We start from the raw sequence: 23,485 nt of genomic DNA, 5'->3' as shown, positions 1-23,485 counted from the left end.
AGACATGGTACTGGGGAAGGAACTGCTGCATCTTGATATGCAAGTAACAGGAAATAGACTATCTCACTGGGAGTAGCTTGAGCACAGGAGACCTCAAAGCCCACCCCCACGATGTCACACTTCCTCCAATAAGGTCACACCTACTCCCACAAAGCCATACCTCCTAATAGTGCCACTCCCCCTGGGGGCCATTTTTTTTCAAATCACCAAACCCTCTTCTAAGACATAGTGCTACCTTTTGAAAAAGGCTTTAGAATGATCCAGAGGTGTGAGTGAAACAGAGAAAACCTCTATGGCAAAGTAGCCCTGACTCCAAACATTACAGATGGACAAGGAATTGAAGACTTTAGTACACTGATGGCAAGCACAGTAACCGTAAACTTTAAACCCAGTCCGATTCCTGTATAAATTAACACAATTCCCCACAGTAAGGACCTAGCATAGGAAGCACATGTCCACTCAAAGTATAACTGTTTGGTTTAGGAAAGGAGCTGACAGAAAATTACCCTTCATCAGTGAGCTTGTTGGGAGAGAGAGCCTTGTAACCATGGAGCCTTGAGGTGGGAGAGCAATTGGAAAGGAAGGAGACAGGGTTCCAAAGCAGAGAGAGGGTTCTCTTCAAATTCCAGAGAGGATTGTTGGTGTGATGGTTCAAGAAGTAAAAGCACCTGTCACCGAGACTGCCAACCTGAGTTCTATTCCCAGGTGGAAGGAGAGAACCAATTCCTGAAAGTCACCCTCTGACTTCTACACATCCACTGTAGCAAGATGTACATGTGGGTGGGTACACACACACACACACACACACACACACACACACACACACACACACAAATGTAATTAAAAATGCAAATAAAACCTGGAGAAGAGACCCGTGAAGAAGGGCAGCTGAAAATAAGATCAGGAGAGGTCCATACTACAAGACAGCATGGCGAGCGGCCAGAAGGAAGGAAGGAAGGAAGGAAAGAAGCAGAAACAGAGAGAGGAAGGATGCTCAATGATCACACATTAGTAATCTACTCAAATCTGTACTATTGTGTACAGAATGTGCCAATTTCAACCCCCAAATGAAACTTGTCAAAAGGCACAGGACAACGTGCCACATTCCTATGTTGTGGGACAAATAACTGTCCCATATATGGCATTGATATGGGAATTTTCTCACAGAATTTCTTTTAAAAATCACTATTATCATATGGCAAAGTCCATAACAAGAAAAATAGACTGGCTGAACATGGTGACACACACTTTTAATTCAGGTACTCGGGAGGCTGAGTCAAGTGGACCTATGTGAGTTTGTGTCCATCCTGGTCTATGTAGCAAGTTCCAGGATAGCCAGGGCTGCACAGAGAAACTCTATCTCAGAAAAAATTGCAGAAAGGTGAACAACATTCCAACTATTGAAGAATGAAAGACAAAGAGACATTTTCCAAAGACAACCAGAGAAGAAGATCATATTAGCTGTAATAAGAATTATGGCCGACTGCCAGGAACCAAGCAACAAGACAAAATCTTTAAAGGCTTAGAAAAAAATCAATGGGTTCCAGAGCCTTAGCAATATGACTTTTAAAAGTGGAGTAGAAATGTTTTCTTTTTAATATAATCCAAGACATAATTCTTTACCAGGAGTTCTTTATCATGAAGGAATACGAAACCAGCAGTCAAGTTAATTCTGTACAAAGAAATATGATTGTGAAAATGAAGAAAAGTGAAGTAGAATTGACTTTCTTGTACTTTCAATTCCTCTAAAAGATAAACAGTTTTATAAAGCAAATATAGCAGGTGCCACCCAGTGTGACTAGTGCATGCAAAGGTCAAATGTATAACAGCAAAGGCCAGAAGAACGCAATGGGGTTAAGTCAAGAAAACCATCTTGAAATCCTTATGTTGCATAGGAAGTAGAATATTATTTAAATGTTCATTAATTAAGAAAAATATTGTTCTTGTCTCTTGCCAAGTGATGTTCTGTGCTGCCAACAAGAAAGCCCTCGCCAGATGCACTCTCTGGACCTCAGACCCGATCCTTCCTGGAGTTACCCATGAAGTTTCTGTATTCTGGTTTATGTGAGTTCTATGACTCATTTGACAAAGTTGTACTGTGACATCAACAAGGTATGAGTTGACACATCAGAGTTCATGGTCACACCCCACTTACCACACTGCAGTGAGTCAGATAACATTCAGACCAAGGACACACATTTCAGGACCATGCCCTAGAAGTTCATGATGCTGTAGATTTCTATTGGCTCCTCACCTGATGACTGTCAAGTGTCAGGTCCTCTCATCTGTCAAGATATAAAAGGATCAGCTGTGAGTCACATGTTTACTCACCAAAGAACCAAAACCAAAACCCAGACTGACAGGTCACCCCGGAACAGCTCCAGGACATCCCTGAGGTCATGATTCGGAGGTGGCAGATGGTAGTACTGTATGGTGCTCTTTTGGAGAAAATGGTATCTTTTCTAGGGTCAAGAATATAACTGATCTGAACAGAAGCTACCACCCATGACTGCCAACTGCTGCAGAATGCAAAGTGTTATGTGGTTGACTATATGTTCTTTAGGCCTGAAGGCACCTGATGCTTCTGTGACTGTGGTATGCACAACTGTTGGCATACATATGCTGACTCCTCAGAACTCTCTTTCTTGGTTAGCAGCCAAGGTTTAGGTGTACCTGATATTCAGTATGCCTATGTTCATCTGCTTTGTTTCTTCATGCCCTTTCTAAGCAGAGGAGGCTATAGTTTATATGCTGAGTATAGAGTGATGGATGACCTTAGTAGTTCTCTGGTATCTTCTGATGCCAGGCTGCCTTTCCACACCTGTAGGCAGCTAGTGTCTAGCTGAACTCTTGACTTTGGGACCAGCTACATGAGCAATGTTCCTGGGCATGGGTTTACAAAGATCTGATTCCATTCTAACCAATGGAAACCTGTGCAAAGATCTAATTAACAGTTTTCACACACAGATTGTATTGTTCAGGAGACAGATTTCCTCCCTCCCTGCCCTGCCTCCCGGCCAGTTTGTCTCCTTTCCTTTCTGCCTTCCCTACCAACTTCTCTCTTTTCTTTCTTTTTGATTCAGTGTTAGGGATTAAACACAGAGCCTTGCACATGCTGGTCTACTTGTTTGTTTTGATACAATGCTATGTTGCTCAAGCTGGCCTTGAACTAACTCTCTCTATAACCAGGCTCATTTTAATTTTGTGATCCTCTTGCCTCAGTCTCCCAAGTACTTGGGATTGTAGACCTGCACTATGAAGCCAGGCTCTGATTCTCCTGGAATGTGGAAATGTGGTATAATTCAGAACCTTCAGTCTTTTACTATAGCTGAAGGAGAGAATCATGCTTCTTAAAAAGTGGTGTGGGCTATTTATATCTTCAGGAATGTGACTTCCTCTATACATTCTTATCTGCAATCAGCCACCCATGAGCAAGTAAAGTACTTGGCTTTTGTAGATCAAGCGATTATTATCTCCAAATCAAGGAAAACTGAAGCCTGTGCTTGGGGCGTATTCACGAATTCTAACTTGCAAAACCAATATCATGCCCATAGAGGGATATTAAGTGTGATTTCTACAGGTCCAATTCAAGAGGGTCATCCAGACACCAAGACATTATGTACAACTCTGGGTCTAAAGGGGAAGTTTTTTCTTGACAAGAAATAGTTCTAAAAAATTCCACTCCAAGATTTCTACAAATATCAGTATAAGATAACAAATTCAGAGACTGGAGAGATGGTTCAGTGGTTAAGACCATTGGCTGTTCTTTCAGAGAACTCAGGTTCAATTCCTAGCACCCACATGATAGCTTACAGCCATTTCCAACTCCAGCCTGGGAGATCTGATGCCTTCTTCTGGCCTTCATGGGTATTACACTCACATAGTATACAGACATATAAGCAAAACACCCATATGCATAAAATAAAAAGGTTAAAAAGAAAGGAAGGAAGAAACTAGAATAACTGGCAAAAACAAATCAGATAAAAGTAAGTTAAGAGTTAAGTTAAAGTAAGTACAACCAGCCTTCCACATCCATTGGTTCTCTCACTCTGGGTTCAACTAACCAATGATGAAAATTTTTGAAACAAAAACTATATCTGTACCAAACATGTGCAGACATTTTTTGTGTTACTCTAAACAAAAGAGCAGAACAATAGTATTTGTCACCTTCCTGTTGATGTGATAGAGCATCATGACCAAGAGCAACTCATGGAAGAAAGTTTATTTTAGTTAGGGTTTCGGAGGAATAAGAGGCCATCATAGGAGGAAGGAGCGGCAGCGTGCTACAGGCATAGTGGCAGCAGCAGAAAGTTGACAGAAAACATCCTCAACCACCAGTTCGGAGAGCGCTCCAAGCCAGCCTCAAGTGACTCGCTTCCTCTAGCAAGGCTGCACCTTCTCAACCTCCCCAATCAGTGCCTCCTCCAACTGGGGACCAATTATACAAATATCTGAGAGCATGGGAAATTCTCATTCAAACCACTACAACACCTATTTTCCTTAGTAATCCTTAGTTGGGAACTACTAATATTACTTTTTTTAAAAGAGGAATTGATAACAAGACATTATGGAGATTAAATGAAATAATAAGAGTAAAACTGTTCAATTATCCAAGTAGAAGGCAAAACAAAAACAGAAACAAACAAAAACAACAAAACACAGCCAAGGGAAGGAAATGGAACTTGGAAAGCGGCTCTCAAGATCTCAAACTTCAATCCAAAAACAGGAATAGCAACCTGAGATCTGAACGACTTCACCCAGAAAGAGACAGACTTGTCCTTGAAAGAACCTGACAGAACAGTGACAAGAAAGAAAATGGATGCTTCTATTCAAAAGAAGCCTGTGGGAATTGCTGTGCATCAGAGTTGTCAATATAGGCTCACATCTTCAAAAAAGATCCACAGACTTATATTTGTACCTATGCAAATGTTTGTACATAGATGTGTCCCCAAGCTCTGGTTTCTGAGCTGCTTTACAATAACAATGCTCAGTGTCCAGACCTTTATTTCTAAACTCTCAACAAAGAAAATCAGAGTTCCTGGGAGAAGCATTTGATTGACTCCAGGACTTTAAGATGGGACATGGTAAGAGCCTGGAATACCTTACAAGGCTTAGGAATTACTTAAAAACAAACAAACAACAACAAAACAAAATAAGAACCAGAGGTTAGGCCAAAATGGCACAGAAGCCTAACCCGAGAGAATCCCAAGTTATTAAAGCTGAAACAGTTCAAGTCACAAAGGGAGGGGGCATTGGTTTTTTTTGAAAATCTGATAAAAATAAACAAATACACTGTAAGTGAGACCCATGAAATAGCTGTCTACTGCAGATGAATTCTAAGTGGCAGTAAGAATAAAGAACACGCAGAATGGCAGGGTGGTAATAATGGCTGTGATTAAGATCTGAGGAATCTGGGGCTGCTTCAGCAGTTAAGAGCATGCACCACTCGAGGAAGATCTGGGTTTGGCTCCATGTTAGGCGGTTCGAAACTGTAACACCAGCTCCAGGGAACCCAACACCTTTTTCTGGTGTCCATGGGCATTTGCACTCCTAGGCACACATCCACACACAGGCACACATACATGCACATAAAACTTTAAAAGAAGTGATCTTGATGAATCCTAAAATTAGTGAGTCAAAGATTGAGAAGAAAGAAGAACATCTTTCTATCAACATATTTTTTGGCTTTCAAAATGGAAAAATGTAATTTTACAGTGGAGAAAATCAACAGATCTTATCATGCCTAATGGATCAAGGCTAACATCACGAGTACTAAGACATATCTGGCTTCATGCATGCTGAATTGGGATGGCTATACTGTGATATTCTTGAGAAAAATATATTGCCTCAGCATACTCAGGAGGATTTGAGGTAGAATAAATTTAAGATGCATTCTACAAAACAGCTGATACCATCTTCCAAAATGTATGAGCAACCACTAGTATACCTCACTCTTAACATTTTTTTATTACATTTAATTTGTGGAGGAGAGGGTATGTACCATGGTATGCCTATGTTGGCTAGAGGACAACTTACTGGAGTAAGTTTTCTCCTTCTACCATGTGGGTCCTGGGTATCAAACTCAGGTCATCGGGTCTGGTGACAAGCATCTTTACTTGTCATCCACTGATCCATCTTATGGGCCATCTTCTAAAATGTGTGATCATGAAAAATAATTATGACAAGTGATTGTCATAGAGTAAAGGAGAGGAAGGAAACCTAACAACTATTAATAAATGCAAGGTGCAATCAGAGATTGGATTTGGGGATTGAAAAGAAACATTGGTGAAAAGCTTATGAAATCCAAATGAAGTTTGGAGCTTTGTTGATAGCCACTAATGCATTATTATATTTTCTTGATTTTACACATTGTTGTACAGATGATCATTCAGTTGTTACTGCTGTCTGAAACTGCTCGAAGGATGTATGAGATCTCTGGGTAGTAACTCTGCAACTTTTCTGTAATTCTTAACTCATTGCAATCATTTGGATGGTGACTGTCCCTCAAGACACATTTGTTAAAGGTTTGGGCCCTAAGATGGTGTGTCTAGTAATTAATGAAGCCCTTGAGAGGTGGAGCCTTGGATTGTTACTGCTGTGACAAGAAATACTAACTTAAACAGGATATATTGGGCTGGGGAAATGGTTTGGTGGTTAAAGAGTTTGTCATGCAAGTGTGAAAACCAGAGTTCAAATACTCAGGCTGCAAGTAAATGCCAGGTGGGCATGGGGACACATCTGTAATTTCAGGCTCAGAAGGCAGACATGGGGAATCTCTAGAGCAAGCTCGCTAGCTAAAGTAGCCAAGTCGGTGAGCTCTGTATTTGATTGAGAGACCCTGCCTCAATGAATAAGCTGGAAAGGCAACTGAGGAATATTGAAGACACCAACCTTGGTCCTCAAATGTGTGCCACACGCAAATGCACTTTCATACATTAAAAGAAAGGAAGAATAAAGATGGAAATATTTCCTTGGGCTCATGGTTTCAGGCCAAGTTTGGCTGCTTCTGTTGATCTGGGAGCAAGGATGTGGGAGGGTCATCACAGAGGCAAGACAGTGCAGCAGGGGAAGCTGCTTACCCCATGGTGGCCAGGAAACAGAAAGACAGACAGAGAGAGAAGGGGTCAGGGCCAGCTATACCTTTAAAACCTTGTCTCACTTCCCTACTTGCTCTAACCTCGATGACCCAAACCTTCTATTAAGGTCATTGATCAGTGGACCAATCCACTGATGAAGGTAAAGCCCTCATGATCCAGTCGCTTCCCCAAAGCCCATCATCTGGCAACAAGCATTTAATCCAGGAGTTTGATATTCAAATCCTAGCAGGCCTTGTACGTCTGTGAGCCATTGGAAGAATGTCCTTTAAGGAAGCAGTGAGACCCCGGGTTCTTCTTGTTGCTTTTTTGTTTGCTGACCAGGAGGTGAGACATTCATCATGTCACATGATCCCTGCCGATGCCATCTTGTACCCCCACCAGAGACCAAAAGGATGGTGATATTTTATTTTTGCTGAAATGTGATTTTATTTGTATGTTAATAAATAAAGTTGCCTGGGGGTCAGAGCTAACAGTAAGCCATAGCAGAAGTCTGGCAGTGGTAGCACCCTTAATCCGATGACATGGCAGGCAGAGTCTGTGTGTTCAAGGTCATAGTCAGCTTGGAGACACACGCCTTTAATCTCAATACCAACCATAGAGACCTGGAGGTCTGTATAGACAGGCAGTGACGAGGAGGTCATGTGGTTGGGTTTACAACCAATGAGAAGACAGAACAAAAAGTCAATAAAAAGACAGGCACACAGGAAGTAGGTCTCTTTCTCAGGGGAAGGACAGCAGTGGCAGCGGGTGGTAAGAAGATGGTCTCAACTTTTGTCTACTGCTCTCTGATCTCTGGGCTTTTAACTCTGCATTTGGCTCTGTGTTTCTTATTTAATAAAACGGTTTGGAATTATATCTACACAAAAGCAAGGGCTTCTCCTGACCATCAACTAGACTCTCCTAAGCTTAGCCCAAAGGAGCCTTTTCTTTTTGTAAGCTAATTGTCTCAGATATTTTGTAATAGTGACAGAAAACTGATTACTGCAGTCATTTGGATGTTAAAATGTGTTAAGAATCTTATCAAATGGAAAAAAATAACAGCTCTCCACAAAGTGATCCAAGTTTTCATGTCATCTACCAAATAGTCCTCAAACATTTCATCATGTCCACACACACACACACACACACACACACACTGGTGTTGCCATCTGTATCATCCCAAATTACCATCAATTCGTGGATATAATCCCATGACTTTAAGCTTTTCATTCTGTTTTGTCTATATTCTATTTTCCACCAATAAGTGTCACATAACTGGGTTTTGTTTCATTATTTTTAAAGCGTGACACTTTCTTTTGGGAGTTAAACCTAGGCTCTCATAAATGCTAGGCAAGCATTCTACCATTGAGCTATAGCCTCAGCCTTATAAAAAGAAAATGTAGCGCTGACTGGCCTCAAACTCATGGTATTTCCAAGGTTGGCTCTCAACTAATGATCATCCCGCTTCCACTTCCTGAGTGCTGGGATTACAGGTATGTACCCCAATACCTGGCTCTGGATATCTTATCTTCTAAGATAAAGTATTTTTTTTTATAAAAAAGATTTATTTTTATTTTTTTAATTCACATGTGCCTGTAACTTCAGCACTGGCAGTTGAGGGTGGGAGACAGGAGGAGGATTCTGGGAGCTTACTGGCCATTCAGTCTAACTGGAATAACGAACTCTATGGGCAGTTAGAAACTGTCTCCAAAAAAAAAGTGAGTTGAAGAATGACAGAGGAAGACAGCTAATGTGAACCTGTGGCCTTCATACACCATGCATAAGTCTATGCACCTAGACATCCAACACACACACACACACACACACACACACACACACACACACACACACAGAGAGAGAGAGAGAGAGAGAGAGAGAGAGAGAGAGAGAGAGAGAGAGAGAGAGAGAGAGTTCTGTAACAGTGTCCTCACTAGAGCATTGACTGCTCCCTTATCACAAAAAGGTGGACACAATTCACATAATCATTCAGCACCAGCTGTGGTGGCACCAGTCATTATCAACAACTCCTGAAAGCAGAGGAGAAACCCCCTGGTGCAAATGAATGAGTCACATCTAAACTCCATTCCATTATCATTACCCACGAGGACACTACTGTCATTTTGTTTGAGATGGTACTTTATCGTATGGGACACTCTCATGCATTTGGGGATGTTCACCTTTCTTTGCCTCTTGCTCTGCATGCCTGTAGGAAGCTGTAACAATCCCTAAGGTTCCCACACAGACGATCAGATCTCACCTTTTGCTGAGAACCTGTAGTCTAGATGATGAGATCTCAGGAGGAAACAACCTTTAATAAAACTGTTTTGGTGGAAGTGATATTTGAGATAATTATGAGTGAGAGAGAACGGGAATGGAAGAAGATGGAAGATCCAAACAGAAGTTCTTAACACTAAAGAATCCTTTCAGATCCATAAATTCACTACCAAGGGCACAAGCTAAGGCTTGGGGTTTGTACTATTCCCTTTCAGAGACATTACCACGAAAATAGTAGAAAATCGAATGCTGGGTGTGACCTATGGGTGTATGTGTGGGCAATACAAACTCTGAGAACACAGTCACTGTATAAGAAAGGGGAAAGATAATAGACCATACAAAATGGAAATCAGAACCAAGCCTGAGCATCATCACAGAGTGATGAGGCAGAGACAGAGAATGTAAAGCAGAAACAGGTGTTCAGAGGGAAAAATTGGTAGAGGAGTCTTAATCTGAAAGTCAATTAGGGAGCTAGAAGGTCAGATTAAAGAGCTCTTCAAGAACCCAATGAGAGTAGAGTTGAGAAAATATGGAAGGTCTGCTGAAAGGTAAGGAATACAAACATCAGTATCTACATATCTATACTTTTAAAAGATAATTTTATTTATATTTTTGGTATATCTGTTTGCCTTCATATTTGTATGTGCACCCTGTAAGTAAAATACCCTCAGATGCCAGAAGAGGGCATTGGATCTGTTTGAACTAGGGCTATTGACAATAGTAAGTCACCATGTGAATGCTAGGAATTAAACCCAGGTCCTCTACATGAGCTTTTAACAGCAGAGCCATTTCCCCAGCATTCAATATCTATATTTAGTAGAAATCCCAGCAAAGTAAGGGGAAAAAAACTCAAAGGAACAGAGAGCAATTCATTATTTTCAAGTATATATGAAGATGAAAAGTAGCTTACATACTGAGTCACAAAGGAAATCTGGACAACTTGCAAATTCCTCATTTAAATGTAAATAAGAATGAAAATGCAAAATATTTGACAATGGATAATGATGAAAGCACTTTATACGGAGCCTTGTACATGCCACCAAATTATATCAGGAAAGAAATAGATATATGTAAATTCTGTTATAAAGTAGCAATGAGAAAAAGACTCAATGGTGCTGGCTTTGGCAGCACGTATACTAAACTGGGAATGAGGCAGGAGATTTGCATGGCCTCCATGCAAGGAAGAAAAGACTAAATAAAACTAGTTACCCAAGTCAAGGTTGGAAAACAACACAGTGAACCCGGGAAGAATGGAAATCAGGAGGTCGTGAATAGGATAAGATACTAATAGCAGATAAAATGATAAGAAACAATGAAAGTGGTCAATAGAATACAAGCTTATTCTCAGAGAAAGAAGGAAAAAGACGAGCAATTTTGAAGTAAAATTGAAAATCAAACAATTATACAAGTAATTGGGGGTGTAACAAAAGGGTCTACCACATCTGACATAGGAAGATTATTGTTTTAGTCATGAGAGAAAATTGGAATAGCTTTATGTTAACAATTTGCAAAGTTTGACATGGAGGATATATTTTTGAGGCATATCACTGCAAAACTAATCAGAGGAGAAATAAAAAGGACCAAATTTAAAAAAAAAAAAAAAAACAAAATCCACGACAGATAATGAATCTGTGCGTGGCAAGCTCCTTCCAGAGTGCAGCCATGGAAAGAGAGGATGAGTAACTTCTACAATGGAGAAATCTGGGCACCCCTACAGCCAGGTGATAAACCTTGGAATTTGAGGGGGAGGGCAGAAAGATGTGGGAGCTAGCAGGAAATGGGGGAAGGGGCCTCTCATTCTGGAGCTATTGAGTCTCTTTTCATAATGTGCCAAGGCTTTTAAAAATGTGTTTAATTTTTAATTTTTATTTTATTTACACATATATTATTTTTTTTCTCTTTTTTCCTTACAGGTCCTTTGCATATGCATTCTGGCTCCCACTTCAGTGTTTTTATGGGATTCCTGAGTGTGCAAACAAATGGAGTCTCTGTGCTCTATCTGTGTCTTGTGCCTCTTCTTAGCCGCTTTCCTTCTGTTGCTTTGTTTTGTCCTATTCCAATGTGTTAGTTTATCTTTTAATATTGTTTTATTATTATCCTTTAGAAGACTGTTTGTTTTCTAATGAGAGACAGGAAGGGGATGGATCTGGATGGGTGGGGAGGTGGGAGGAACTGGGAGGAGTGGAGGGAGGGGAAACCATGATCAGAATATATTATGTGAGAAAAAATGTTTTAAATATAAGGGAAAAAAAGAATTGCAGCATGATAAACACAATCTGCTGGGAGGTTACATAGACAATCCACCTTTTGTAAAGCAAGCTTTCAAATGGGAACGTTTATAGTTAGCTATTAACCAATGGGAACGTTTATAGATAGCTATTAACCATGCTTAAGGCCTAAGTTCCCATGACCTTCAAGGAGACCTTACTCCTTTCCCACATGGAAAACTTCAACTTGCTGGGAGTCTTTTTGAAAAGAGACTATACACTTGGTTTACAGTGAAAATGTCGTTGCCCTCTTGTGCAGCTCTTGTTACTTACTGTATCTATAATCATATCCAACAAGCCACCCTATGACCTCACTGAGCAAAAAACAAGGGGAGACAAATCTCTTAAAACTCTTTCAGCAGCCACGGAAATCCTATATATGGCCATTCTTAAGACATTTAGGGAGTCTCTCTCTTGAGAAGTCCATTCTCACACTCAGGTACACACTAAGCCCCTGTCTTCCTGTTAATAATCATGCTTAAATCTGTGTTGAAATCTTTTTAAAGGGTTATTTTATTTCTAGTTATGTGTACCGTAGGTACCTCTGTCGGGCATGTGCCCTCTGTGCTGGTGCCCTCAGAGGACAGAGGCTTCAGATCCCTGTGGAACCGGGCATACAGACGTTGGGAGTCACCTGTCCCAGGTGCTAGGAATCAAACTAGGTTCCTCTGCAAGAGCAGTCAGTGCTCTCCACCCCTGAGCCATCTCTCCAGCCCCTGAATGTCTTTCCTTAAGAACGCCAACTCTGCTTCACACTGACTGAGTTCTTTCCTGCAGTAGAGTCGAGAATCCCATCTTCCTCCCGGTACAGGTCTCTGAGGAGAATTCCTCAGTGCAGGGCTGTGTCTCCAGTTCCTGCTCTGGGTACTCCTGACAGGACAGTGATTTACCTCACATTTAGGATGTGATGAAAAGGGCACTTTACTTCTCTCGCGTTCTTTCTCCGAGCCGTATAAATGCAGTCTAATGCAGAGAAGAGCACCAGGCAAATCCCTCTTGAGGGACAGCCCTCATAAAATGCCTGACCAACCCTTTTCAAAAGAAGTCATCAAAGGGGGAGAGGGGGATGCCTGCAGGGTGGCTCTTCCCCCTCTCTGCTTCTCGGCCACCATAATGTGAACTGTTGTGCTCCACTACACTCTCTCTGCCACGAGGGACCCGAACCTCTGAAACTATGAGCAGACACAAACCCTTTCTCATGGTGTTTCGGTTAGACATCTGCCACAGAGATGGAAACACATTTCAAAAGGACTCTCACTAGTGTTTCCCGCCATTGTTTGTTGCACTGAAGTTAAACATTTTAACCTAGCTAATCATCCCCATTTCTTCATGTCCTCTTCCACGGCCCCAGTTCAAGAACCTGGTTGAAGTCTCTCTTGGGCAGAGGAAGTGTGAATTCCAGAGCCGCCAACAACTGCTTGAGGCTTTTCCCAAGCCATAAACCTGCAATTTTCTAGGAATCTCCCCAGAAATCCTGTCTGCAGGGAAAGGACTTGTGGCTCCTGGTTCCACCTTGTCAGACTGTAATTCTATTCAAGGTGTCTCCAGAGCCACCTTATGGAACTCTCATAGAGAGACAGGTGGAGGGAGGGTTTCTTAGCAACCTCTTGAGGTGTGTAACTTGAGTTGCCAAAACGGTATCTGTGGCTAATACTAAGACGATGAATTACTTACTCTCACTAGAAGAGCCTGTCTTATTTCCCCATACTTTCTCTTGGGAAGCACATACCGCCACTTGGATGGGTTTTTTCTCTTCTCTCAGCCCTGAAGCCTATATTAAAATCCCTTCAATAACATTTCCAACTTTGCTTCACTCTATCTCTTAGTCCTGAGATTCTTTTCAGTGTTGAAGCTATGAGTTCTAGGTTGGCCTGGACCAAGGTCCCTAAAAATCTAGGGGAGCGCCCCAGTGTGTGGCAGTGTGGAGCTGTGTTTCTGTCCTCTGACAGCTGACAAAACTACCCAAAGTTCACACTTATTTAAAGAAAAACAAGGGCTCTGTGCTTTTCTTTTTTCTTTCTTTCATTTTGTCTTTTAACCATTCTATTTCTTTAGTGTCTGCTGCTCTATTTAAGGCTGTTTATTTCTCCTTAAGCCAATTTTGTCATTGTCTATTATTTTTTAGAAGCTGACTTTTCTACTTGTTTAAAATTTGCTGGTTAATGTATTTATAATGTCCCAATCCCCCTCCCCTCCCCATGCATGCTGTCTGTGCCTTCCTCCATCCCCACATCTTTCTCCTTCTCAATCAGTTCTTAAGAGAATTCGATTTCATTTTTTTTTCAACGATTCCCATTTCAGCTTTGCCAACCACTACCCCACCTCCCTGGACAAAGCACAACTGGGCTTTGTCCCTGATTCCCAACACAGCACTGCTAAGGGTAAGACATGAGGATCACTTGTTACTCATAGGGAACGGTTTGGTTATGTTTAAGTTTACACTTAAGACTGACCTGGTCCGGGGCCCCAACATTGCCAAAGATAGAATTATAAAATAAGAACATTCCGTCACACTCTGGGGGAGGAAGAATAATGAAGACTAAATGATTAAAAACTTCCCAGCAGTGAAACGTGGGAGCGAACGGGTTGGTTAATGCCCTTACTTTCTAAAAGAGTCACAGGAGGTGTGGGTGACCCTCCTCCTCCTCCCTCTCCCTGTGTGTCCTTGCACTTGGTTGTTCATCTTTGTGTCACTGATGATAACCCCTAATGGTAGCTAGGATGCTTACCCCAGTGTCCCGAGCTGTCCGGTGAAACCATCCCAGTGCAAAGCACCCCTCTCACTTCAAAAGGAGCAGGAGACAGTGCATGCTTGAGCCAGCTAGGAGTGACGGTGACCCAGGGACACGGATTCAGGTTGTCCTGAATACTGTGTTCCAATAATGGGTTTTATAGCTACAGAACCAGAGCAAGCCACGAATCAAAGTATTTTCCAATACCTCAGTGGGAAGGCTGGGTAGGAGTGTGACAGCGAAGCAACCAAACTCTCTTGCACTCCCAGATGCTATCCGATGAGAAATTCTTAGTTTTGGTTGATGGAAGCGAGTGGTCTGCTAAGTTCATATATTCCAGAGATTTTTTTAACCTGGTAATCAAAAGAGCATTAAGTCAGACACAGGTGGGCAGTGAGTGTGTATTAAGGGGACTTAAACTAGTCTGAGTATCTTGGCTCTGATTGGCAATGTTCCGACTCATCACAATCATGGAATTCTAATCAGTCAATTAGCCTGGTAGACTCTTTAGACATACGTGTGCCTTGCCCCTCACTCTGCCCCCGGAAACTTCAGTTCACACTAAAATGAAGAGAGGGAGTTTGGGTATCTCAGTGTTCAGCAGGTAGGTCAGACATGTTGGATGATCCAGCCTTGTGCATTTGAAAAGTGCTGGCGATCTTGTGACATGGAACCTTTACCTGAGGACAAGGCTGGGGAGGAGTGTCTATGCTGAGTGACTGTCAGAGCCACAATTCAGTGGCTCTCTTGTATATCCACTTAGTGTCAGTGACCTCAGGGCTGTCTGGCGAATGACACACATTTGGTGTCAGAAGAAAACCTGCACTCTTATCTGTTCCTTTTTGGCTTTTTAAAAAATTTCTTGCTAACGGTTGGGATTGACTGTGTCCTGGTTCCTCTCTCCCCTGCCACTGTCCATCGATTCTTTCGTTATTGACATAGGGTCTCATGTGTGGGTGGTTTGTCCATATGTGTTTTCCACTTGTATGCAGTCCCTGTGCGAGCCAGGAGAGGGTGTCAGATCCTCTGAGAATGGAGTTAAAGATGACTGTGACCTGCAAAGTGGGTGCTGGAAATCAAACCTATGTCCTCTGGAAGAGCAGCCAATGCTCTTAACCACTGAGCCATCCCTCCAGAACCTATTTAATTTTTAAAAGGATGTTCTTTATTTTTTTGAGGATTTCATTTGTGGGTGCTATAATTACATCATTTGCACCTCTTCCTTTTTCCTCTCCAACTCCTCCTATGCCTCCCCTTTCCCTCTCCTATTCATGGCCTCTTATTTTTGTTTTTGCACACACACACACACACACACACACACACACACACACACACAGCCTGCTGAGTCCATTTAGCATTGCTCCTATGTTATATGTTGATGATTTAGGATTGGATAACCTCTCTAGGGCCTTTTCCCTAGAGAAGACTGATTCTTCTCCTCCCGGCAGCCATGGATGAATTCTCTGCTGCTCTTCATCTAGGGGCAGGGCCTTATGAGATTTTCCCCCATCCACACTGGCATGGTCTTGTTTAGGTGACCCTATTTTTGAGATCGAATCATTCTGGAAGTTAGCCTCACCCTGAAGCGAGGAAGCAAAGGGTATTTGGTAAAAGAACCGAGCGGCCGGCAGCACACAGGATGGGAAGGAGGGCAGGCCAGGAACCTCTCTGTGTCTGAGACTCTAGGTATGACAGTGCATTCACACCTTTGCACTCTAGAAACCCTAGGCCTGGTCAATCAAAAGTGCCTCTTTAGCTTATCCTGTTCTGTTGGTGCCAATCCAAGCCCAGTGGTGCCAATCATCTACTTTTCAGATGAAGCCTGAAATCAAGGTAATTATGTAAAATTTGATTTTTTTTAAAAAAAGAATTTTGCTCTTGTAGTCCAAGGTGTTTTGGGACTTGTTACGTAGCCTAAGCGTGGCTCTAGTACATGAGGGCCCTCCTGCCTCAGCCTCAAAGGGCCGAGATTATAGGTTTGAGCCATTATTCTTGGTTCTGAATTTTTAGTGTTCTTGAAAATATTGAGCAAACACAGATGACAATGAGGAGCAAATGCTGATCCTAATTGGATGTCTCCTAGTCTTTCTTAGTCACCTTTCTGTTGCATTGAAGAGACACCATGACCCAAGCAACTCTTATAAAGGAAAGCATTTAATTGGGAGCTTGCTTACAGTTTCAGAGGTTTAGTTCATTGTCATTATGGTGAGGAGCATGGTGGTACCTATGTGCTGGAGCAATGGCTGAGAGATTTATATCCTGATCCACATGTAGGCTGAGAGACAGAGATATTGTGCACGGCATGGGCTTTTGAAACTTCAAAGCCCACATCTGGTGATATACTTTCTCCACCATGCCATAACCACACCAACAAGGCCACACCTATATGAGCCTACGGATCTATTCTTATTGAAAACATCACATGTACTATTCTGCACTGTTTTACTGGTTGTGAACATGAATTCTCAACAAGTGGGTTTCTAAAGACTCACAGGTTGACAAACTGACTGGATTTATAACTTTCAAATTTATAAAAGTGTTTAGAGGAAGAGATTTTTAAACTGTAAAATCTCTCATTCTTGATTTAACAATTTAAGATTTAGAGATGAAAAGGAATCCTAAGAGAATATTATAAACAGATTTACTGGGCCAAACCCCTGGGCAGGACTGTCCATGGAAGTGGCAATGTCCATCTGCATATGGCACTTTTATTTTCCCAGTACACTTAACAGTTTTGTGTTATAGGCAATAAGAAATTTACAGTTCTTCTTCTTGGGGCTCAAGTGTTCTCTAGCCCCATAAGGCAGCTTTACAAAGATTTTCAAAGTTATTTGCTGTTCATATTCCATTCCAATTCCATTTCTTTGTTGTTGGCAGGGTTCTTGTCTGTTTTTTTTTTTCTACCTGCTTCTAGAAAGCTCAGGACTCCAGCTTTCCTAAATAAGGCACAGCTCATGTATTTGTGAGTTAGAGGGACAATTTCTGTAATTCTTGAAGGATGTGCTTCAGTGAGTAGGAGAAGGAGGAGATAAAGCAGGTGTAAGGCACAAAGGCCTCAGAGACCAAACCATGTTCGGTGAAGGTGGCAGTGTACGTACTTGCAGAGGCGGTATTTGAAGCTGGACAGTAGGTCTACATTAGCTTCTAGTATACACTCCTTGGCTCTTTATCCTAAGCGTTTCTAGCCTGAGGCGCCTGCCTACCACACAGATAAAGACACAGCCCACACTGGCCACCAGCTTTGATGAGACGACCTTAGTTGAAATACATGTTCTGCTACACAGAGCGTGGCCTTCCCTACCCCCATCAATGGGTCAGCTTCCAGTGTAGGTAATGGGTCATTACCTACAGCTAACAGCAGTATTGTGTCATCCACATCATCACAAGTATGATACAGTAAGATATATTGAGGTAGTAAGAGAGAGATCACATTTACATAATTTTGATTGTAATATATTGTTAGCAGTGTAATATAATGTAATATATTGTTAGCAGTGTCCAATTGTTCATTAGCTGTTTTGGTTGATATCTTACTGTGTCTGGTTTACAAAATAGACTTTAATATGGGTATGAATGCATGCACATGAAAACAAATAGATGTTCTTTAGCTTATGGTGGATTTAAGTCTCAACAAATCCATTGCAAACTGAAAATATCATGAGACATAAATATATTGATTATAACTAACTTATCAAGTGTCCAAGCTTAGCAGCTTGGTGCATTGCAGAGCATTGGCTCTGTTTCTCCCTTTCCTTCTTCTTTTAAAAAAGTATTTATTTTCTTATATATGCGTGTATGTTTATATGTGATATATGTATGTCTGTGGAGGCCAGAGACATGAACTTCCCCTGGATCTGGAATTATAGGTGGCTCTAAAATGCCTGAGGTGGGTGCCAGGATTCAAACTCTGGTCCTCTGTAAGAGCAGTATGCATGTTTAACTACCAATCCACCTCTCCATCCTCTCCCCCGCCTTTTCTGAGATGGGGTCTCACTGTATAGCTCTGGCAGGCCTGGAACTCACATTATATAGGAGGCTGGCCTTGAGTACATAGAAATCAACCTGTTTATGCTTTCCAAGTGCTGAGACTTTTTTTTAAAGAATCACTTTTATTTGCTATTATTACCCCATGTGTGTTAGGGCAGGTGCATGTGTGCCAAGGCATCCGTGTGGTGGGCAGAGGTCAACTTTTCAGAGCTCCCTTCCACTGTAGATTCCACGGATCAAACTCAGCTCGTCAGGCTTGTTCAGCAAGTACTTTTACCCACAGAGCCATCTCACTTGTCCAGGTTTCCCCTCTGAGTGTGAGCACGCCACTACACAAGAGAATATTGTACTGCATGTGGCCCACGCAATGGTTTCAAAATTCAAAGTATGGTTTTCTCAGAATGGGTATTGCTTTCCACCATCATAAAATCTAAAACTAGTAGGAGGAAGCTCCTACTGGTGTCAGGGGCTGCTGGTAGAGAAGGAGTGGATACTTGCCCTGGTTTCAGATGCTCACTAGATGTCTGGGAATATAAACCCCACAGAGAAGGTGGGAATAGTGTTTGGAAAGTTGTTCAAGTCCTCGGATTCCAAAGACCTCATTGGGTTCTCACCTGGAGGTATATTACCTGAAACAGACATGAGAACTGGAGGCAGGGTGGATGGCTCAGCAGCTAAGAGCATTTGCTGTGCAAGCATGAGGACCCGGGTTTGAATCTTCAGTATCCACATTAAAAAAAAAATCCAGGGATGGCTGAACCTGTAACCCCAACACTGTGGGGTGTAAAGACAGGAGGTTGGCCGGGATTTGTTGCCTGGCTCAAGATTAGGTGACATACTCTGTCTCAGGGGAATAAGACAGTGATAGTGTAGAGTAGGGCACTAGCATCCTCCTCTGATCTTCTCCTGGATACAACACACACACACATGCTGGTGAAACTGTACACACATAAGCATCTCCCCATACACACACACACACACACACACACACACACACACACACACACACACACACATGTTGGTTTAACCGCACACGTGTGTTCGTGTGAATGGCATAACTGTGCGTGCATATGTATCTCCCACATACATACATATTGTGTGTATAGATGCTGGTGTAACTTCACACCCATATGCACAGATCTGCCCCACCCACAGAAGAAACCACAGTACTTTCTAACATGTTGCAACTGTTTCAGGCTTCACAAGTGGGATTACAGCTGGCTGTGGTGGTACATGCCTGTAACTCAGGAAGCTGAGCAGGGGAGGCTTTCCATGAATTCAAGACTGGCATGGGCTTCAGAGTGAGACCTTGTCTTGATCTGCCCTGTCCCCCAAAAGGCATTTGCTCTCACCACTACTTTGAAATCACAGTAATTAGATGCACCACTAGATACTACTATGCAACATTTTAAATAGCAAAGGCATGTGTTCCTATGACCATAAGTAAAATAGTTTGAAAACTCTAGTTCAATGTAATTGCTTCCTTTTGTAATCCTACATATTTTAATTTATACATTTAAGAATACTGTTTGGGGGTGGGAGACCACAGGTCACAAGAGTTCCATGTACCAAATCAACAGAACATTCAGGACCTCTTCCTTAGCATCCACCGTATCTTTCTACTAACTGTGATAAATATTGACAAATATAAGATCCCATTTACAAGTCAATCCCTGTCCCCAAATTTACAGCTGGAACAATTTTTTTCTCATTTAAATCTTGTTCTCAGACAAAAGTAGAGCAGATCACAATGACAGTCTTAGCTGTAGACTATTCTATAGAATGGGCTAGCTTCAAGAACATATGCTTTCTTTTCCTTTTAAATTGTTTTTAAGTGTATGAGTGTTTGCCTACATGTATACATGTGTATCATGTGTGTATCTGGTGCCCACAGAGGCCAGAAGAGAGTATTGGTTCCCCTGGAACTAGAGTTACAGATAGTTGTAAGCTGCAATGTGGGTGTTAGAAACTGAACCAGGGCCCTCTTGCAAGAACAGCAACTACTTTCCACCTCTGAGCCATTTGTTTCTCCAGTCCCAATACATATTTCCTTTAAAGTTTTGTTTTCTGTAAAGTCTATTCTATTTCCCTTTACAGGGAGATCCATGCACACCCCCCCCTTTATTCCTTCTTGTGACCTAGCCTCTCTGGGTCTGTGGATTGTAGCATAGTTATTCTTTACTTTACAGCTAATGTCCACTTATAAGTGAGTATATACCATGTTTGTCTTTCTGAGTCTGGGTTAGCTTACTCAGGATGATTTTTTTTCTAGTTCCATCCATTTGCCTGCAAATTTCATGATGTCACTGTTTTCAACAGCTGAGTAATATGCCATTGTGTAAATATACCACATTTTTTAATCCATTCTTTGGTTGAGGGGTATCTAGGTTGTTTCTAGTTTCTGACCATTATGAATAAAGCTTCTATGAAAATAGTTGAGCAAGTGTCCTTATGGTAGGATGGATCATCCTTTGGGTATATACCCAGGAGTGATTTAGTTGGGTCTTAAGGTGAATCAATTCCCAATTTTCTGAGGAGCTGTCATATTAATTTCCAAAGTGGCTGTATAAGCTTGCACCCCCACCAGCAATGGAGGAGTGTTCCCCTTGCTCCACATCCTTGCCAGCACGAGCTGTCACTTGTGTTTTTGATCTTAGCCATTCTGACAGGTGTAAGATGGAATCTCTGTTGTTTTGATTTGCATTTCCCTGATGGCTAAGGATGTTGAACATTGCCTTAAGTATTTCTATTTGAGATTCCTGGGGATGGGTGGGAATGGGAATAGGAGGGATCAAAGGTGTGTGTGTTGGGGCAGGGATGGAAGTAGAGAGTACTTGGGAGAGACTACTGGACTTGGGGGTTACTTGAGGGGTGATGGAGAAACCTAGTATAGTGGAAATTCCCTGGAAACTATGAGGGTGACCTAAGTGAAGTCTCCAATAATGGGGGACACTAAACTGGCTATCTTCTATAACCAGGCAAGGCTTCCAACAGGCAAGGCTTCATCAACTCAACCACAAAACATTTGACCTACAATCTGTACCACCTGCAAGATGTGCTGGGGAAATGGTAACTCAGAATTTGGAGTCACCAACCAATGACTGGTCCAACTTGAGGCCCATACCATGAGAGGGAGCCCAAGCCCATGCCTGACACTGCCTGGGTGGCTAGCAACCAGAGGCAGACAGTCTAGAGACCCAGGATAGAACCAAACACCACAACTGGAAAAAAAAAAGGTCAATGAAATGATTCCTAATGATATTCTACTATACTCATAGACCAATGCCTAGCCCATTTGTCATCAGAGAGGCTTCATCTAGTAATTGATAGAAGCAAATGCAGAGACCCACAGTCAAACACTAGGTGGAGCCAGGGGATCCCCACAGAAGAGGGGTGGGGGTGGGGGATGGGGTGTGGGAGGCGGGTGGGTGGGAAGGATTCCAGGAGCCAGAGGGGTCAAGGTTACCACAAGAAAACCCACAGAATCAACTAAGCAGGGCTCATAGGGGCTCACAGAAACAGAAGCAGCAATGATGGAGCTCATATAGGTAAGAGCTAAGTCCTCTGCATATATGTTATGGTTGTATAGCTTGATGTTCTTGTGGGACTCCTAACAGTAAGAGTGGGGGCTGTCTCTGACTCTTTGCTTGTGCTTGGGATCCTTTTTCTCCTACTGGGTTGCCTTGTCCAGCCTGATATGAGAGTTTGTGCCTAGTCTTACTGTAACTTGTTATGCCATGTTTGGTTGATATCCCTGAGAGGCATGCTCTTTTTGTTTTTTGTTTTTGTTTTTGTTTGTTTGTTTTGAAGAGAAACAGGGAAGGGGTGGGTCCAGGGGAGAGGGGAGGTGGGAGGAGGAACTGGGAGCAGTGGAGAGAGGGGAAACCTGGGTCTGATGTAATATATAAGAGAAGAATAAAAAATTATTTTCTGCCCAGGGATCCTGTCTTTCTAACACACATTGTTTCATTTGAAATGAACCCCAAAGGGCTATGGATAGCTGCCCCATGCATCACCATCCCCATAGTAATGTAAAACATCTGGATAACCCACAGGCTGGTAGTTTTGTGTAGCTAGGGTGTTCCTGGTCCTGCCTGGCCCACGGTCAGGACAAATCTCTCTCACCCGCCAGTCCCGCAGCCGCTCAGACCCAACCAAGTAAACACACAGAGACTTACATTTCTTATAAACTGCATGGCCGTGGCAGGCTTCTTGCTAACTGTTCTTATATCTTAAATCAACCCACTTCTATTAATCTATAAGTTGCCATGTGGCTCGTGGCATACCGGTATCTTAACGTCTGCTTCTCATCCTGGCAGCGGCTGGCAGCAAAAGAAGAGAATTCTGGGAACAGGAAGGCTGAGGCAGAGAGACACTGCCAGCTGCCGCCAAGACAAGTGAGATGTAAGGTACTTGTGAGACTTTGCAGATGAAGATGCTGAACTCACCTACAGCCTCTTCTGAGCCACCTCCACTGAGCACTCAGGAGCACCTGCGGTTGGGCCAGAGATGGGAGAAAGCCTTTTGCTGTGGTGAAGGGGCTGGTTTGAGGAGAAAAGCACCAGGCCCTCCCAGTACCCTTTGGCATAAGAACAAGCACTTATGCTAGGAGGGCAGGGGGCAGGGGCGGGGGTGGGGGGAGTTGGGGAAGCAAACACTGTGACTCCCAGGCACTTATAAATACTCACTGTGACTCGGGAGATGGAGAGGAAAAGAGCTCTAATTGCCTTAAAGACTTACAGGAAACCAGGCTGGGGAGAGGCAGGAAACTGGTTTGAATTGAGACAGATGGACACGTCCTAATGCTGGGGTTTGGAGGGATGTGATAACAACTTATACAGAAAGATCTTTCCACCTGCAGATGTCCATAAGGAAACAGATACATAAACACAAGCCTGGTTCTGTGCTGAAGGCCTGCTGGATCTGTAAAGTGAGGACATGACTGCTCTAAGGTATGGTTGAGGGGAAGGTTTTTAGTTTTAGATATGAGGGAATACACAGCCAGGGGTATCTGGAAGAGTCCAGAGCAGGAAAAGAAATTAGTAGACCAAATTTAGCCATGCCATAGATGAGAGAGTGGGGGAGAGTGAGGAGGAGAAAGAGAGGAAAACAAAAGAGAGGACCAAGAGAGAGGGGGGGGCAAGAGAGT

At 42.5% G+C, this 23,485-nt stretch overlaps 1 protein-coding gene across 15 annotated transcripts in view; it reads right to left on the bottom strand.

Moving 5' to 3' along the window:
• LOC131914958 (NXPE family member 4) overlaps positions 1–22,883 on the bottom strand; it is a 36,183-nt gene extending 13,300 nt beyond the window's left edge. For 6 of the 15 annotated variants that reach the window (XM_059267789.1, XM_059267793.1, XM_059267788.1 and 3 more), the window contains exons 1-2: positions 9,334–9,437; positions 2,156–2,285 (exon numbers count right to left, since the gene is read on the bottom strand). The gene's annotated coding sequence lies outside the window, so the exon portion shown is untranslated. Of the gene's footprint in view, positions 1–506; positions 614–2,155; positions 2,286–8,264; positions 8,537–8,585; positions 8,697–9,333; positions 9,438–14,556; positions 14,773–22,784 lie in introns of those variants that run through there. The other 9 variants (XM_059267786.1, XM_059267785.1, XM_059267797.1 and 6 more) reach the window with 9 other exon arrangements.
• Positions 22,884–23,485: the final 602 nt, after the last annotated feature.

The sequence above is a fragment of the Peromyscus eremicus genome, chromosome 7 (assembly GCF_949786415.1).
Source record: "Peromyscus eremicus chromosome 7, PerEre_H2_v1, whole genome shotgun sequence".
NCBI lineage: Eukaryota > Metazoa > Chordata > Mammalia > Rodentia > Cricetidae > Peromyscus > Peromyscus eremicus.
The sequence above is the reverse complement of the archived record's forward strand: the minus strand, read 5'-3'. Positions and strand labels throughout refer to the sequence as shown.